The 15,475-nt window shown below is 42.9% G+C and overlaps 1 long non-coding RNA gene across 1 annotated transcript; it reads left to right on the forward strand.

Annotated features, from left to right (window-relative positions):
• Positions 1-9,027: 9,027 nt before the first annotated feature.
• LOC142856757 (uncharacterized) lies at positions 9,028-10,599 on the forward strand. The gene is made up of 2 exons (XR_012911718.1): positions 9,028-9,100; positions 9,623-10,599. It is a non-coding gene; the product is annotated as an uncharacterized LOC142856757 (long non-coding RNA).
• Positions 10,600-15,475: the final 4,876 nt, after the last annotated feature.

The following is a 15,475-nucleotide window of genomic DNA, read 5'->3' on the forward strand; positions in this document are numbered from 1 at the left end:
AGCTCAGGCCTCTGTTGCATTGAATCCCATATTGCAACATTGATCTTTCCCCCTTTTCCACTCCTGTGTGCTAGACTGACCCACACCCCCACATTGCTCATGCCCCAATCATTTGGTCCTGTTACATTTTTTCCTTAGTAGAATGCTTTTGCCCATTTAATGAGTTAAATGATGTCACTGGCCCCAAACAACACTATGTATGCTCTTGAAGCAGTTCCCACTTGCTCCTATTCTGTTCCAGTGTCTCTCTGTAGTAGACACTATAATTCGTTTTATTTAATATGCATTTCTAACTGGTCATCTCACTTAAATTAGTCTGTATAGAAGTCAGTAAACAAAATAATGGTGCCTGCCGTCCCAGACTCCTTTGCAGTCAGAGGTGATCATTTTTGATTCAATAAGATCAGAGGTCAGAGGTCTTGGGAAGGTCTTCCTAGGAGGAAAGTAAAAGGTTTTAGAAGAGAAGCTTTGGCTTAGTGGATCCCATGCCAGGACATAAAGCAACAGTGTTGTGACCCTGCGGGCTAAAGTCCCAATGGCTTAGAAAGATAACATCTTTGACTATCTGAGTTCTAGTTTGGATTTTATAAGTGAATGAAAATTAAAGATCTTATCTACCAATTTATTGGCCCACTTGCTGTTGGGTAGGGTTTTGAACTGTGCCTTAATTTCCTAGCCTACATAGGTCTGAAGAAGCCTTTAGAACTCTGGGGCACATTTTAGTTGTATTCCTGGTGCTTTGCACAGGCATGTAATCTAAATGAAATGAAGACGAAACTGAGTTTAGGCAAGAGCTGCATGGCACTTTCTTTGCTTTCTTTTTGGGTTCTCCTTACCCTCTTTTGGGCATTTTTCTTTCTGGCTGCTGTCCCCATCCCGATTCTCTGCCCGCATCTTGCATTTGCCCTCTTCAGCTGTTTTCAGTGAGTTGACCCCTGTTTTCATTTTCTAAGCCCTTGGTGAGCTGGAGCTTTCTTTCCTAACCCTACATTTACTTTTCTTTCCCGTTTGTCATCCTGGTTAGGAACTCTCCATTGTGACTCAGTTCATCCTGGTAGCTTCACATAAGGGCTAACCACCCAGGATGTAGAATCAATAAAGGACCCTCGAATTGGCTTAACAAGCCGCAGAAGTCCCTCCCTATAAGCAGCATGCTGGGTCTGCAAACATTCCCTTTCTCTTCAGTCCTTGTCCTGGCACAGATGCCCTGACGGCCTGAGAGCCGGGATTGCTTTACGGCTCTCTTGCTTTACAGAGTTCCCACCGCTCTTTGGAGTGTGGGCTGTTGGACTTCCTCTCCTACCAGTCTCTCTTCTCAACTAATCCAGCTATGTGTTAACCGCCAGTTAAGAGCCATCAGGGCACTGGCTGGTCTCTTAATTCATAGAAAAGCTTTGACCTCTCAACTGTGGTTGAATCCCCTTTCCCTTCTGGAACTGGAACATTCTCAGATGGTGGCGACTTCCACTAGCTTGATCCTTTTCTCTATACCCCATCATGGCCCTAATTTGAAAGGCAGCTAATGAGTCTGGCCCTGATCCCCCTTATTTTGAGTAGGTACCCAGACAATGGGCCATGCAGCCTCAAACCCATTACGATTGGTACACACTATGCTAAAGGCCATTCTTGACCCCTCAGTTTTCCTCCAGTGGCGCTCAGCCTGTGATGATGCAGCAGAGACCCAAGCCTGTACAAATTTGCAATGTCACCCTTGACAGGCTTACTGGCCGTGGACAATACACTAGTCCTGGATCTCAATCTGTGATTGCCTATTTCCAGCAAGTGTCCGACCTAGCCTTCAAGGCCCTCCAACTTTGTAGGGCCCAGGGCCCAGGGCAGTATAAACTATAGTAATCTGGTCCAGCAGGCTGTGGAAGCATTTCCTGAATTTTTGACCCGTGTCACCAATGCTGTTGAAAAGTGCATCCCATCTGGCCCTACTAAGGATATTTTTATTAAACAGCTAACCTGGGAGGGTCTCAACACCATCACCCATAATGCCATTGCACTGTGAGAAATGAGGATATTTATATGTAGGTCTTAGCTACCCGTGATATTGACACACAGAACGGGCCCATTTCCACCCTTACAACTTCCACCAGTACCTTGGTTAATGCCAAACTTGACAAGGATGATAAATCTGCTCCACCAGACCATTCTTACTAGGGATGTGGACAGTCTGGCCACTTACATAGGGATTGTTCCAGGGCTCGTCCAAAGACCAAATGCCCTAAATGCCAAAAGTCCTATCATTGAGCAGGAGACTGTAGAAGCTCCCAACAACAGCCTTTAAACTCCAAATGGGGCAACTCTCAGCCCAGGAAGTAACAGAGAACACTGACTCAGCAAACCCAAAAGCCTTTTGGACCCTCCGCATTTTTCCCCATTTTCTCCCATGGTGACTTTTTCTAGGTGGTAAGCCCATTAAAGGATGGATAAACACTGGGGCCAGTGCCACCATCGTCTTGCTCAATGATGCCAAAGCCTTCCCACATTGGAAGTTCAAGGATGGCCCCACCATTACTGGGATGGGTGGTGACTCCACCCCTAAGACCTCTGTTCACCAAGTTTGTTGGGAGGACTTAGACGGTAACCAAGGCAGATTCTGCCTGTTGTGTCAGATGCCCCCTTACCCTTTGGGGATGGAACCTTTCGGAAGAAATGGGTGCTGTCCTCACTACTGATGACAAGGCCCTTTATGAGGATATAATCATCACATGATAATATGGGCCAGTCAGGGCAACAGTCCTGCTGCCCTGACTATGCAGGGCCTAACCCCCAATCCTAAGGGCCACTGACCATCATTCTAATGAAGTCATCCCACAACCTATAGCCTTAAATTGTCTCACAAACAAAACAGTATGGATGGATCCGCGGATCCCAAATTATCAGCTTTAGAAGATTTGGTTAAGGAGCAGCTTTCCCTCGGTCGTAATGAACCATCCCATAGCAGGTTCAGTACTCCAATATTTGTTATTAAGAAAAAGTCAGACAAATACTATCTGTTACAAGATGAGACTAATACACAAATGGAAAAAAACAGGGTCCCCCCCGGGTGGGTTTGCCACACGTGGGTGCTGTTCCCCAGGATGGCATATTTTATTAATGGACATTGAAGTCTTTTTTTTTTTTTCTCAATATTTCTGGCACCACAAGATAAAGAGCAGTTTGCCTTTACAGTTTGGTAGCCTAATGTACACAAATCTGCACAACATTACCAATGGAAAGTCTTATCACAGGGCATAAAGAAAAGTCTCATAGTTTGTCTAACATATGTGCAACAAGCCCTAAAAAATATTCCTCAGGGGCTGGAGAGAAGGCTCAGAGGTTAAGAGGATTGCCTGCTCTTCCAGAGGTCCTAAATTCAATTCCAGGAACCGCATGGTGGCTCACAACCATCTGTAATGGGATCTGGTGCCCTCTTCTGGCCTGCAGGCATACATGCAGACAGAATACTGAGAATACTGTATACATAATAAGTAAATAAATATAAACAAATCTTAAAAAAATATTCCTCGTGACATGTTGGTAATCCACTATATGGATAATATCTTATTGGCCCACCCACACCAAAAAAGAGTTCAAAAATTCTACCTCAAATATTAGATTTAATTTAAAGACTCTCCATCTTCACATTGCCTCAGAAAATACAATGGATGACCCCTTTTTCTTTCTTGGGGTACCAGGTTAGTCAGACAATATGTCTGCTCACTGCCTCCATTGAGGTACACCCAAGGTATTCTTACGTTAAACTCCAGGAGTTATGTGACGCTATTAATTGGCTTAAACAATTTCTCCCTATTCCTGATGAAGAAATGAGAGGTGTCTGTCTGTCCTGGAGTCAGTGTATCCCAGATTGTAGCTCCTGCTTTAGCCTGGGCCAGGGAATGAGAAGGCAGTTACATCAGAGCCACAGCCTCGACTACAAGCCAGAACCCAGAGAAAACACTGTGAATGTGCTGGCTACAAGAAATATAGAATAAAATAATTAAATCAGCTAGTAGGTAGCACCTAAATAGAAGCCACTACTCCAGACATGTGTGTCACTCATCTTCACGGTGATTGTGCTTACAGCTTGCTTTGAGCTGTGTTTCCATAGCCATCTGAATCCTTTGTGCCCTCCAAGATTTTATCAGGGAAGAATGTCTTCATGTAGGTTGGATTTTCAAGTTTGATGAGGGGGCAACAGAAGGAAAGAGGATCACAAGAGAGGGTTATAGGAGGCATGTGAACATGATCAGAATATCTGTAGGAAAACATCAGAATGGAACATTTCATACTATTAATATCTGCCAATAAAAATGTACATAAAACTTCAAAGAAAGGTGTGTTATCCATTTTTCATGACTGTAATCTTTAATATTGCGAATATCCATAGCTCTTGTACCTTTAAACAGAATTTCAGGATGTGGATCAAAGCATCAGAGCAGAATAATCTTGGAGAAATTCTTGAGCAAGAAAGAAGAAGACAGCTGTGTATGGTGCCTCATACCTTGTAATTCCAGGATCTGGTGGTTGAGGCAGGAGAATTGCATGGAGCTTGAGGCCAGCCTGGACCATATGGTATAAAAACAACCTATTCTACACCCCATAAAAAAAATAAAGGTGAAAGTTCTGTACACTTATGTGGCATTTGGTCATAAATGTAAAAGGCTACACAAATCCATAATATGCAGCATTTTTACTAGCTGAGCCGGCTCCCCGGCCCTGTCCACATTTCTGATGCTTTCTTGTCTTTCTCACACTCACCAGAATGACTCATTACTCAGTATATCAGGGCCTCCTGTGCTCCAAGTCTTCCACATTCTCCCTGCAGACCACATGGTCAGACGTATCACAGCAGCAAACCCATTGTCATTGCTGTCCAACTAACTATAATTGAGAATGATTTAAGGGAGAAAGAATTTTGCCTTAACTCGGGATTTAAGATGTTGTCATCAAACTGGACTCCATCTAAGGTAGAGGGAACTTTCAGTATGGCATGCTATAGCTGATGAATCAGGAAGCAGAGGGCCAGACCTGAACTGGGGAGTAGCCTTTAACCTTGAAGTGCCCACCCTTTGTAAGTTATGACCATCACCTAGGCCCTAGGCCCAAAAGGTTCTACTAATCCCCAAACTACATTGCCAGCTGAAGACCAAGTGTTCATTACATGAGCCTGTCTGGGACGTTTCAGATCCAAACCATAGCAAAACAATATTCTTAGTTCATGGCCCCTGGACAAAATATGATTTGATTTTTAAATATAAACCCACAGCGTATTGTATTGTCCTGGGCTTTGTTCTACAAATACTTTATTTGCTCATTTGTTTTGTTCTTTTAAAGAGTACCTTGAATAGGAGGACTTCGGCTCCAGGAAGCACTTAGGAAAATACATCAGTGGTACATGAAGTCTGTGAAGTGTCTATTGCTGACAGTGTTCCAGCAGGATTCCATGCTCTGATAAAGCAGAGGGTAGTAGCTTGCCCTTGCTCTGGATTAATTCATTCTCTTCATCTCAGATTTCTGATTTGCTAGTTGTTGAATTTGTTTTAAATGCGTTACTAACTTACCTTGAAATTCGAAAATTTTAGGATTTTAAAAATGTTTTGCTTTAAAAATAGAGTCATAGAAAGATTGTGAAGGCAGTTCAGAGAATTGGATTATCTACTTCCCTACATTAGCATCATGCCTAGCCTGGTACATTTGCCTGCAGTTCTGTGTTGAAGGTTTGTCTTTTACATATTTATTCATTTATGTAACTATTTACTTATTATATCTTGAAGGGCTATTTTATACTAAGAGTTATATTTCACTATTATCTTATTTTTATATGCTCTTTTGTTTTTTTTGTGACAGGCTGACTTGGGCTGGCCCTTGAGCTTATGACAATTCTCCTGCCTCAGCCTCCTGAGTGCTGAAATTACAGATGTCTGCCATCATACCTAAACTCAGTCCTACTTTTATTTATTGCTTATATGGTAATGTGGGATGGAAAATACACAAAGAGTCTGGATTATATATATATATTATTGTGTTTTCTTTGAATTTTTTTGACTGTGAATAAGTACAGAGAGACATTTCATTATATGGGCTACTAAGCTAAACCAGCATATATAGTTTAAAGGTCTCTTTTGGAAAAGAGGTTCTGCCTTTGTTTCTACAGGATGAAAACCTGTGGACTCCTTCCAAACTAATGTGGTTTGATCAAACAAGACCTCCTGAAGCAATGGCCAGATGGTCCAACATCCATGACAGCTTCAGGACTGCTGACTGAGATGGACCTACCACACAGGGTACCCCATGAAAGACCTGATAAACAGTGTCCCCAGTCAGCAGGAAGTAGTCTAGAGAACAACACCCAGATTCCATAAATGATTGTTTATAAATGTTTGTTTATATTAAAGGGGATATGCTATAGAAATGAATACTTTGCATTGGTATGGCTCTTGGTTTATTGATACAAATTTAAGGTCAATTTAGTGTATATGTATTTCTGCTCTTGTTTAAGGTATTGTGTTTGTGCAGCTCATTTAAAAATGTAACATATAATTAAGAAATACAGGTTAGTAGATAGTCATCTATAATAGTCAAGCTTGTAGTCATGTTAGTTAGGTTTTCTAGATTTACAGAAATATATTTCAGATGGATAATTATTCTTCAAACCTTTCAAAGACTAACAGAATATGGCACTTAAAATGTTTTTAAAACTTAGGAGGCAGGCGGATCTCTGTGAGTTCGAGACCAGCCTAGTCTACAAGAGCCAGGACAGGCTCCAAAACCACAGAGAAACCCTGTCTTGAAAAACCAAAAAAAAAAAAATGAAAAAAAAAAAACTTAGGATTTTTCATGACAACGAGACACATCTGCTCCTGACAGCACCAAACTACCTCAAGAGGATGATGGGCATCGAAGAGACTCCTTACGGAGTTGTTAGCCATTTGTGTAAGAAACTGCTCTTTCCTGGATTGCTTGATGGTGTGTTGTATGAACTGGACATGCAGGACCCACAGAAAAATGACTGCTGAACTTATGTAAAGGTGAGACAGTCCTTCAGGGTTCCTGCTTCATGAAAGAAACAATCAGACAATCTGCAGGACACAGAAGAAAGCAACTGATGAACTTTGCTAGTGTCGGAGCCCTTGTGGGTCCAACACAGATTCCCTAACTGGACTGGAACAGAGTCGCGAGATATAATCAGACACAACTTACACGGTCATCATGGAAGGGCAAGATCTCTCTCCAAAGATCTCTCATTTATTCTCCAAACAGCTTATATACCCTCACATCAATAGAGCGGGAACACATTAGGCTGTCTCCTAGGCAACCAGGTGCCTGTGCTCAGGTCACGTCTGCATCTAGCAGTCAGGTAGGCCATGAATTAGCATCTCTTTAAGACGTCCTCCAAATTACAAAGGGAGGAAGCACCAAACATCCTGACCAGTTTCAGTCAACACCTCTCCTCAGGAGATCTACATTTCTCACAAGTACATCCTTGGTATTGTTAGGCAGAGACAGCTTGTTTGCAGAGCTACGTGATCAGCTGAGACTGGGCCTATGGCTCTTGTGCCATACCGAAATATGGGCCTACATGTTAGCACAGGCAGAACAGATCTTTAAATTGCCTGTGTCATGGGAAAGTCTGCCAGATACTATGGGCCTGTAGGCTGAAGACGGGTGCTCCAATGTTAGGGAAGAAATTTGGGTGACTGTTCAGGCAGCAAGATGTTTCTGCCAATTCTAGAGTTTTGGTAGGTGCTTACAATGCACTCACTTCCTGTTAACTTAGGTAATATTATATCCTTCTGGGGTCTTTGATGGAGTTGAAGAATAGATACTTATAATTATAGTTTTCCTTAGTTATGGTAAAAGATAAGGTAGATATAAATATTGTAACTGTATTTTTGCTTTGATACCTGTTTTGTTATATGTAATTTTACTATGTTAAAGTTAAAACCTTCCTTTTTATTTATATGGGAAAGGTGAGGTAATGTAGGATTCCCCTCTGTATGCTGTGAATACCATTAGTTAATAAAGAATCTTCTTTGGGCCTATTGCAGTGCAGAATAGAGCAAGTCAGGAACTCTAAGCAGATAGAGGAGGAGAGAGTAGGCAGAGTCAAAGAGATGCCATGGAGTCACTAGAGGTGAAAGACACCCTTGCACCAGTACCAGAATTCCACAAGCTTCGTGGTAAAATATAAAGTGATAGAAATGGCTTAATTTAAGATGTAAGAGCTAGTTAGAAATATGCTTAAGCTATTGGCTAAACAGTATTGTGATTAATACAGTTTCTATGTAATTATTTCAGGTCTGGGAGGCTGGGAAATGAACAAGCAGATTCCAACAACATTGTTCCACTACAGACCTCTAGGAGCTCTCTTAGGTTGTTCCTGCATTCCCTACATTGTATATGTATAAACTGAAGCTTTGGGCTGTTTGTTTCTAAAGCACTCCCTTGCCATCTGGTACCTCGAGACACTCCAGGATCACTACTTGTATTTCCTGCCCCAGTCCTAGCATCAGCAATTTCCCTGGGTGTCCTGGTTTCATTTCTTAGAATATAGTATCAGAAACTAAGATATTATACTACACGTGTTTGTTCTACTTCTTCTAGATAGACCCTCATCTGAAATCAAATAACATGTACTACCGCAAATATGTACATATAGCTATAAATATTTCTATATGTAATCAACAGTACTTATGAAAATTCACATCTGAGTTGCTTATTTTCCTTATTCTTGGGATTTAAGAATTATTTATATGTTTGTAAATTCTTCAGACTTGTGTCTTGCAAATGTTTTCTCCTAGTATGTAGCTTATATCCATTCTCTTAAAAATGTTTGTCACAGGTTGGGGTGGGAGTCATTCAAGGAAAGGAGATATAGCACTGTGATATATAAGGGAGAAGGGAAATAATAGACTAGTGATGTGGGAGTGTCATATATCAATCTGTTGATTTCATTGGTTAAGCAATAAAAAAAACTGCTTGGCTGGCCCTCATAGGTTAAAACATAGGTAGGTGGAGTAAACAGAACAGAATGCTGGGAGAAAGAAGCTGAGTCAGGGGTCGCCATGATTCTCCCACTCCAGACAGATGCAGGTTAAGATCATTCCTGGTAAGCCAGCTCATGGGCTACACAGATTAATAGAAATGGGTTAGACCGATATGTAAGAGCTAGCCAATAAGAAACTGAAACTAATGGGTCAGGCAGTGTTTAAAAGAATACAGTTTCCGTGTAATTATTTCGGGGCATAAGCTAGAGCTAGCCATGTGGGCGGCCGGGTGCCGGGGACGCAGCCCTGCCGCTCCTATTTCAACAGACTAGGAAGGATTAAATGCAGAGGGAGATTGGAAGGCAGCTTAGAGGAGAGAATTCAGGAAAGGATAACTATGAAAGATCTTTAGAAAAAGTCATGTGGAAACCTATTATAATAGAAGCTTCATAAAATATAATACATATACAAATGTACTTAAAAAGTTTAAATGGGGTTACCCTATAACTTACCCTATAGGACACCATAGACTAGCATAACAATCCTTGTGCTAGGAAGGACTTACTTCTTTTGGAGTTGTTGACCAGCAGGATCCAGTAGATCCCACAAAATAACATGCTATTTCTTTTGGTCACTCTCCACAGCTTGGCAGTAAATCTGACAACACCACATGCTTGAGTTACAGAACACGGAGAACTCGATCTGGTGCTGACTTAGAAGCTCACTCACTACTGGCTAGCTTTCACAGTGCTGGACTGTGCCATGTGCACAACCAGAGGAGAAAAAAAAATCACTTCTACCCAGCTGTGAGCTACAATAATGACCAGCCAAGCAACATATGCCCCCCGGGGTCAGCAGTGGAATGGATGTTCTTGGAGTAACCAGCCACCTTCTGCTTGAGGTTTAGACCCGTTCCACAAGACGGAACCTGTATACCTGGTGCTGTTATTGAGGCCAAGCACCTATGCTTAAATAGACCTTAGGGGAGAACTCAATGGACAGTTTTAAACTACTTCCTCCTGATTTATTGATGTACCTTTAGATTGGCAAATATTTCAACCTTAATCAGAGAAGCTTCTTCTTGCAGTAGATGGTGATGAGCACAATTGGTCAAGGTGAAGACCATAAGAGACGGCAGAATGCTCACCCCTAAATGGGATGTCTGTATCACACACCCTCCCCACAAGGCTCAGCGAGCATTGTCAAAGAGGGGCCAGAAAGGTCTGAAGAGTCAGAAGCTAGACCAAGGCCAAGCATACAGTGGGGAAGTGGAGATGAAATCCCACCCCTAGTAGCAATTCACATACCTGTCAGGAGAGAGAGAGAGAGAGAGAGAGAGAGAGAGAGAGAGAGAGAGAGAGAGAGAGAGAGGAGAAGGAGAAGGAGAAGGAGAAGGAGGAGAAGGAGGAGGAGGAGAAGAAGAAGAAGAAGAAGAAGAAGAAGAAGAAGAAGAAGAAGAAGAAGAAGAAGAAGAAGAAGAAGAAGAAGAAGAAGAAGAGAGTTTTCTTTTTCTTTAAAGGTGTTGCCTGATAGGTCAATCACTTTCCAGCTCCATACCTATGAGCACAAATTGAACTCTGCAAAAAAAAAAAAAAAAAAAAAAAAAAAAAAAAGACACAAAGTTGAGTAAGAAGCGAAAGGAAGGGCTATAGATATGGAAAGAGTTGAAGAGGTACGAATATGATCAAAATACATTGTATGAAATTCTCAAAGAATTGGTAAAATGTTTTTAAAATATTAAAATATTAATTGAATTTTAAACCCAAATTCTGTCACTGAGCAGAAGGTCATCACTTAAATTTAGCCCTCAAATCAGTTTTTTAGTTTCTTGGATCAATCATGCTTTAGACTTGCTGATTCTAAAAACCTCATCAAACGCAGAATCAGGTATATTTTGTGCTAGACGTGGTTTGTTTTTTATTTGCTCTTAGCTCTGTAATACATTTGGAATTATTTTTTTAAGATCAAAAGAATTAAAAATAACAGCTTAACTGTCAGAGAATTCACATGCGTTGCGACTTATCTATTTAAAGAATATTTAAGACTTTTAAGTTTGGTTTTGTTCAAGGTGAAGTCTTTCTGTGTTTCCCAGGCTGCTCCCAGATTCACATGGCCAGGTCATCTTCTTGCTTCCGCTTCCCAAGTGGGCCACGGTGCCCAGATAATCCAGTGGTTTTGTGTAAGTATACAAGTGTGCAGTAATCACTCTATCTATTCTTATAATAGTCAGTTCATCTGGAAAACAAAGCGCTTGGATGCCAGGGATGCGGCTCAGTGAATAAAACACTTGCTGACAAGGACCAGAATTCAGAATCTTGGCACCCACATAAAAGCAGAGCTCAGGAGGCAGGGACAGGACTCCTGGGCCAGGCTCTCTAGCTTCCTAGCGGACTCAGTGATCGCCGAGTTCAGCAAGAGAGTCTGCCTCAGTAAATAATGTGAAGAATTCCTGAGGAAGACACCCAAGGTCAGGCTTCTACACGTACTTGCTCACACAGGAGAACAGGCACACAGGCACACAGGCACACACACACACACACACACACACACACACACACACGGTACATGCACACATGCATACACACACACACACGGTACATGCACACATACGCACACCACATACATAGTAATGCACAAATTAAAAAGGCACCTTATGCCCTGGAGCTATTTCTTGAGCCTCTCCAACCCTAAGCAATCTCGAATCTATTTTCTGTGCGTATAGATTTGCTTATTCTGGACCTTTCAAAGAAAAGGAACCATACAAACCTGCGACTTGGTGAATGCTTTTTTTCACTCGGCATAATGTTTAAAAGAGAATTTTAAATTTTATGTGCATAGAGGTTTCACCAGCGTGTGTGTCTGTTTCCCATGGGCATGCAGGATGGTGGAGGCCAGAAGAGGCCATTGGATCCCCCTGGACCTAGAGTTACCATGTGGGTGCTGGGAACTGAACTCAAGGCCTCTGTAAGAGCAAAAAAAAAAATGCTCTTAACCACGGAGCCATCTCTCCAGCCCCTTTCCTAATATAGCGGTAGATATTCTAGTTGGTGTGCAGTGGTAGCTGACCCACATTGGTTTGTGCTATTATTACAGAAGACCCGAGACTAGATAATGTATAATGAGCAATAATTTAATGTTTTTGCATAATTCTAGAGGTAGAATGCTCAAGGTCAAGGTGCTGGCATCTAGTGAAGGCCTTCTGTGCCATCATATAGCTGAAGGCAGAAGGGCCAAGACATAGCAAATGGGAGCCAAAGTACCTGCTTCTAATTGTCTAATTCCATTCCCAGAGTAGAACCCTTATGGTAAAATGATCTCCCTAATACTGTTAGGATATAATTAAATTTCAGCATGAGCTTTAAGACGGCAGTTGAAGCGCATGGTGGTTCTGAGTTGCACGCTCCGGATGGCTGGTGTTATTAGACACTTTTCACTCGCTTTGTGACCACTGGTATATATTTTCAGATCCTCTGCCCACTTCAGCGATATCCAGGCCCATCCTGGGGGTTGTCTTTTCACTTTCTTGATTGTAACCTTGTAAGCACAAACGTTTTTGATTTTGATGAACTCCAATGCTTGTTTTTCTTCTTTTGGCCCGTGCTTTGATGTCATGTTTAAGGATCCACTGCCAAGTCCAAGGTCATGATTTACTGTTCTGTTTCCTTCTAATGATTCTATATTTCTAGACCTTTTATTGAGATTTCTAATTTAGAGTTTGAGTTTTTATAGGCTAGTATGAGATAAGAATCCAACTTCATTCCTCCCTGGTGCTGGGGTAGGAACAATGGCATAACTCTTTCTGTGTGTCTTAATTACTATTCTGTTGCTGTGAGGAGACATCATGACCAAGGCAACTTATAAAATAAAGCATTTAGTTAGAGGCTTGCTTACATTTTCAGACGGTTAGCCTGTGACAATCACAGTGGGGATTGTGGTAGCATACACCGAAGCATAGGTGCTGGAGCAGTAGCCAAGAGCTCATATCTGATCCAAAAGCTGCAGACAGAAAGCAAGATTGAGCCTTGTGAATGCCCAGTGTCCCACCTCCTCCAACAAGGCCACACTTTCCCATCCTTCTCAAACAGTTCCACTAACTGGAAACAAACCATTCAGACATATGAGCCCATGGGAGCATTCTCATCTAAACCCCCACATTGGCATCATTTTAGAAGCGGCTAGCCTGGTAGGGAAGAACAGCAGTATTAGGTTCCCCTGGCTTGTCTCTTCATGATCCAGAAGCAAGTTCCAGCAGGACCCCAATACTCTCAATGAGCCTGTGGGCGACATAGAGTGTCCATCACATGAGTGGGGATGGTCAGAGGGCAGCCTTTACTACCCTGCCATGCTCACTCTGAACTTGGTCTCAGCATCAGATAGCTGGGGGAGGGAGCAGCATCTCTCTCAGGAAAAGTAACCCTGCTCCCCAACTGGGAGCTAAGAGGAGAGGAGTCCTGTGTTTCTGACTACACCTGAGTGGGGTGGAGTTTCCCTCTCTGCGTGGGAAGGGAGGAGAAAGGGGACAGGCCTTGGCTGGAATGCCAGAGACTCACACCTCCCTTTCTGAGGTTCTAGGGTTTTCTTAACCCTCTTCTGCATAGTGGTGTGCCCATCGGGCCCGTCTCTAGAGGTGAATTAATAACTCTCGCTGCTTGTGCTGATAGGCAATTACGCAGAACTCCTTCTGCTGTCTGGCTGGTGTGAATTCCATTTTGATAACCCAGCCAGTGAAACCGGGCAATGAGAAGCCAGAGCCTGCGCAACCATTTAATCTGTGTGTATTGATGGAGCGACAACTAAGAAAAGGGTTCCAAACTAAAACTGCATAGAGATAATGGCGACTAAAGCGGCGGAGGTGGTGGGGGTGTCTATACTTTCAGATGGACCCTTACCCATAAACTTCATGGGGCATCTACTACATAAAAACTACATAGATACCAATGAGCTAATTTGCAAATTAGATTTTTGCAAAAGTGAGAATTAATAAAACTAAGATAACCTGGGCCAAATATCTAGAGAATAAATGCTCCAGTTTTCCAGACACAGGACAATCCAGGATCACAAGGGTCAAAATGAATCTCAGTGGAGGAAGAGTGAGCCGAAGAGGCTCGGAGAATGCTAGGTGGTGTGTAGATCGGGTGGAGGGCAGATGCCATGGACACACTCTGAAGCCGACTGGTGGGTGGGTCAGAGCCGTGAGTGGGCCTGCCTGCTCTCTGGGTTTGCACAGAGAAGCCAGTGTGGAGGGCCGAGTTTGGGAGTGTGGGTATCTAAGGCCAGGCAGAGAAGCCTGGTTGTTACATCACTGAGCTGAGACTTTACCTTAAAAAACAGTAACTTGAGCAAAGTGGTTTCAGAAAAATGGCTTTTCCTGTACTGTGTAGATGGATTGGGGTTGTGGGGTGTGTATGTGTGGTGTGTGTGCGCGCGCGCGCGTGCGTTTTAAAACCCAAAGTCTGGATTAAGTGAAGGGGTGGAACTGTAAAGAAAGTGTGTAATGTGTGTAATGGATGGAAAAGTAAACACAACAGTTGTTTTTATAAATAAATAAAACACTTAATGCAAGGCGAGGGGGACTGACTTAGCGATTTTATGTCTAAGTTAATGACGACTTTCTCCAGTGGTAACTGTAGTTAAAATCTACTTTTTTTTGAGTTCACATAATTTTTCTTCCCTCTTTATTATTTCAGATTTCTTCCTTCTAGGATCCCCTTGCTTCGAATTTGATCTTAAGTACGTCTGCATGTGTTTGCAGAAGAGAAGCAAGGTTGAACTTCAGGATGAGTTCGTTCTCCTGGAAACAGCTATACAAATGGGAGGCACGTGGTCCTGCTTTTTATCAGGTCTTGTGACCTTCAAAACTACTTAGGATACTCTGGTCTCCAGTGGGGCTGCATCTCCAGTCAGACTCCGGCTGGCAGGCTCTCCCACGCCTGCCTCGGTGTGTGTAACTCGCGGCTCCGAGGGTAGAGTTGCCCAACCAATAAAAAACCCAAACCAAGCAAACAAACAAAATCCCACTAATAAAAAAAGCATCACAAAACCCTGTGCCTTACCAAAGTGGGGTGATGAGGAAAGTCGCGGAAGGAGGAGTCAGTCTTGTCCTTTTCAAATTCGAGTGCAGGGACGGACACACACACACACACACACACACACACACACACACACACACACACACACACACACACTCACACGCTCTGCTCTGCCCACTCCCCTCCACACTGCACCAGCTTCCCTCCCCAAGTCCTGATTCATGAACCGTGCCACCTTTGTCTCATTTTAAACTGTGCAGACTATTTTAATCCTTCCACCCCCATCTCGGATTTTTTTCCCCTCCCTCCATCCTCTGGAAAGCTCTGCTGTCGAGCGCTCTCGGGGTGGGAAAGCACTTCTCCCTAAAGCTCGGCGAGACGAGAGCCGAGAAGCCCCCTGGCCTGGAGCTCGCCGAGGGCGCGGGGGAAGCGCCCCGGCCCCTTTAAGGTGCGGCGCTCGGCGAAGTG

This window comes from Microtus pennsylvanicus, chromosome 9 (genome assembly GCF_037038515.1).
Source record: "Microtus pennsylvanicus isolate mMicPen1 chromosome 9, mMicPen1.hap1, whole genome shotgun sequence".
Lineage (NCBI taxonomy): Eukaryota > Metazoa > Chordata > Mammalia > Rodentia > Cricetidae > Microtus > Microtus pennsylvanicus.